Source organism: Trachymyrmex cornetzi, unplaced genomic scaffold (genome assembly GCF_001594075.2).
Source record: "Trachymyrmex cornetzi isolate Tcor2-1 unplaced genomic scaffold, Tcor1.1 scaffold815, whole genome shotgun sequence".
NCBI lineage: Eukaryota > Metazoa > Arthropoda > Insecta > Hymenoptera > Formicidae > Trachymyrmex > Trachymyrmex cornetzi.
Window position 1 is genome coordinate 3,430 of NW_017300153.1, and position 4,498 is coordinate 7,927.

Here is a 4,498-nt window from a genome sequence, read left to right on the forward strand (position 1 = left end):
TTCTTATATGTTCAAGTTTGATAATAAATTATTCAAAATGATCCTATATTTTATTATTTAGAAAGATATAAAATTCTAAAACGAATATTATTTTCGGTATTATCGCTTAAAAGAATAAAAATTAATTAATAAAAATTAAGTTAATAGAAAAAGAATTAAAAACACTACAAGGACATGAACTCCATCAGTCTTAAATGTTTATAAAATGTATAAGAAGCGCAGATCTTACAAATCCTCGATCAGCCACACTGCGTATTCTAACAAAATGGTTCTAATACTATAGACGGACAGCTATCTACTATCCACCTACGCAGTTCTGGCGCACTATAAATAAATATATAATAAAGCTCATATATTTAGATATCAACTTTCATATAAGATTCGATTCTTTTTTTCATTACCGCAGTTTGTTTTCGATTAATTTTTATATTGTATTATATAAATATACATGCGATAACAAGCGAAGGAGAGAAATATCTACTTGTTTGAAACCAATTTGGAAACTGTCAGCTGTAAATAAATTTAATTACATTTTATTATACATCTATAGAAATACATCTATAGAAATACATCTAGAGGAAATACAAAAAATACAACAATTTTGACGATGGTTTAGAACGTGTACAAAAAATAATTTTAATAAGAAATAGTATGGAAATGATATATATTATAAGATAATTACGAAAATCTCAACTTTTTTATATAACGACTACTTTAAATATTCGGGATGATTTATGTAAAGTATATCACTGCGATGCAGAGATTGATTATATTGTTCTGTAAATAAACAAAATATTTCGGGTTGAAACTTTGACATTTAAATGTTTAAATTTTTGTTTATAAAAGTTCATAATTACAAGCATATATAATTAACTAACCAGCTTGGCTTAATTATCAACCCTTCCCTGGTATATATAAAAAATTTTTCATGCATGATTATGTATATATATGTATATATATATATATAAACATATATAAACACGCATAAATATTCATAAACATGTATAACTATATTTGAAATATGTCCATACATCCTTCTTTCATTTGTAAAATTACTTTTTAGTGTAATAGAAATAATAATAGTAACGTGAAAACATAAAAAATAATTAAAAGGATAATTTTTGGATTGTTTGTTTTAGAAAAAAACAAGTTTGGAAAGATGTAAAAAAAATTGCTCATACATAATTATGCATAATTTTATATATAATTATACGTAAGTAATTATTTTACATTTCTTCAAACTTGATTTTTTCTAAAATAAATAGTGCGAAAATATTATCTTTTCAATTATTTTTAATGTTTTCACATTACTATTATTATTTTTATTACACTAAAAAGTAATTTTATAATAGAAAAAACGATGTATGAACATGTATAGACATATTTCATATATAATTATATATGTTTATGAATGTATAATTATTTATGCGTGTATAAGTATGTTTATACATATTTATACATATTCATGCATCAAAATTTTTTTACCGGGTCTTTTAATCTATTTTATTGTTAACAAAATATATATATTATTCGTTTATTTACAAAACACCTAATTCTTGCGTCGCAATGACACTTAATATAATTGCATTTTAAATACTTAAAGTACTTACGCACAAAAGTTGTTTAGATTAATTTTGTCATTATACAGGGTGCTCCGACCTGTTTTGCCAATCACTTTTGTATAGATAGAGCAGACTAAACTAAGTCGAAAAATCCTCTACCATTTTGCAATTTTCGCAATAGTTAACAAGATATTAATTACTAAAAATTGCAAAATATTGGTCTTGAATAATTTTTTACTCAAGTACTATCAACTTTACAGAAAAACTGCAAGAGACAAAAATTATTTATTTTCTTCTCATAAAGTTCTGAGAATTTTTTCAGAATTTTTTCAGAATTTTTTAATACTGTATTTTCTCATGTTAATAAAAATAAGATAATGCAGTACTAAAAAGTTGATGAAAAATTCTGAAAAAATTTTCAAAACTTTATGAGAAGAAAATAAATAATTTTTGTCTCTTGCAGTTTTTCTGTAAAGTTGATAATATTTGAGTAAAAAATTATTCAAGACCAATATTTTGCAATTTTTAGTAATTAATATCTTGTTGTAGCGAAATAAACGTCACGCGCATGTAAGATTGCAGAGATTAATATTTCTGATCCACAATTTGTGAATGTAGCACGATTATACGAAACAGGTATCAATTTATCATCTCGAGTTGAAAAGTAGATGTATTACCCTCAGAAAAGTGGATGTGTTACCCTCGGAGCTATTTAGTTTACATCCACCTTTTCAAAGGGCAATAGTGCACGGCAGTATTTCGCGGTTTCAGGTTTTAGAGGCCGGCATTGCCTCTCTCAGGTTTCTCTCTGATCAGATCAAGCTAGTACGCGTATTAAATGATATAAAAAATGCTGGCATTCTGTAAACGTTTAATTCGTTTTGAATCATACATTAAACTGACCACTGTTTTTAAGTGCAGTTAAAGTTAGAATTAAAGATTTTAAATCTTGAGAGAGAGAAAAGCAGTGAAAACGTCATGTCATCTAACCTATTCTGAGACAGATCGATGTAAATAAGGACGTATTAAATGCCTGGTCCGCACCAACTTGATTAGAGCACTAGAAACGTAGGTATTCGCGTCCACCATTTTTACTCCTTTCCCCACTGTTTGTTCTCTTTTCAACCTTCTCTCTTCTCTCTTCAATCTTCTTAGTTTAGCGGCGAAATGGAGAGAGAGCAAGGAATTGAGAAAAGGAGCAAGAGAGTGAGAATAGGAGTAAAAATGGCGGATGCGAATACTCACGTTTATAGTACCTTAACTTGATACGCGTACCAAGCAATTTAACGGTGTAAAAGGGGTCTATGAGACTGATTTCTTGATATTACAAATGGCTGCTTAATAGGTGCTTTCCATTTGATAACACACAAGTCGACAGAAATCGACACAAATGTCGTTCTATCTTTGTTACTCTCTGAATTTCAAGGATAGAACGAAGCTTGTGTCGACTTGTGTCATCAAATGGAAAGCACCCTCTGCTAAGTGCAGCCAATGATCAAAAATGCAATGTGCCGTTACGTATGTATTATGCATTAAGTCCGGATCTACAATAGGGTTTCAAGCCTTAAGCCATAAGAAATGCGAATCACAGTCGCTTATTCTTCTCGGATTCGACTGTAATTGGTCAATTTCTTACGGCTTAAGGCTTAAAACACCTATTGTAGATCCAGACTTATGCATTATGCAAAGGTAGTAAGCTTCCAGCTGAAGGCCATCACACAAAAACTAATTTTACACGGCACGCTTTACGCCGAAGTTATAATATGGATGTTATGAAACTGGCCAATCACAGCTGTTTCTCTGAAGAATGGAATGACTGTGATTGGTCAGTTTCATAACATCGATGTTATAACTTCGGCATAAAGCGTGCCTTGTAAACTTAGGCCCATATTCAGAATGCGCTTACAACGATGTTAGCACGCTAACATACCATACTTTACGTCACGCATATTATAGAATTTCAGAGATAAAAGTGCGCTTTTATCGATAAAAGCGCGTTCTGAATACGGGCCGTAGTTTATAACATAAAGCCGTTGGACTAAGGGTATATCCGCACAAACTTGCATAGTCGTATAAATATATGCTTAAAGGAAATTATTTAACCACATTTTACATTCGCTTTTATAAGAGAAAAGCGATTGGATAATTTTCTTTATGAATATGTTTATGCAATTATGTAAATTTATGTGAATATACTCTAATACGGGATTTATAATACAAATCGTAGCGATCGTAAGGTCTTAAGTCATAGAAAATTGATTTATCACAGTCAAATATGAAAAGAACAATCTCGACTATGAATATGTACGTTTACAAGGCATGCTTAACGCCGAAGTTATAACATCGATATTATGAAACTGGCCAATCATAGCTGTTCCTCTGAAGAATGGAATGGAGTGATCCCGATTGACCACGGCTCGATTGGACACCACCAAACACAGCGACCGGTGCTTAGGAGCTTTGTAGTTTCAAGCGCTATGAGTGGCCCGTGTCCAACTGGGTGCCACCAGAATGGAATGACTGTGATTGGCCAGTTTCATAACATCAATGTTATAACTTCGGCGTAAAGCGTGCCGTGTAAACGTAATAATTGATCAATTTTGTATGACTTAAGCGGGGTCTACAATAGAAGTCGTAGCAGTCGTAGAGTCTTAAGTCGTAGAAAATTAACCAATCACAGTAGAATATGAGAAGAATAATCGACTATGATTGGTTAATTTTCTACGACTTAAGCCCCTACGACTGTTACGACTTCTATATTAGATCCCGCATTACGATTACTGTTAAGCCTCGTCTACAATAGTCGCACAGGTGTCGGATGTCGCGAGTAGTAGCATCGCAGGAAAATTTGTCGCATGCCGCAAGAGTGTAATTAAGGCCGCGGTCCGATTCACGCTTATAGCGTGATTAGTGCGCTCACGGTTGCTTATGGTTGG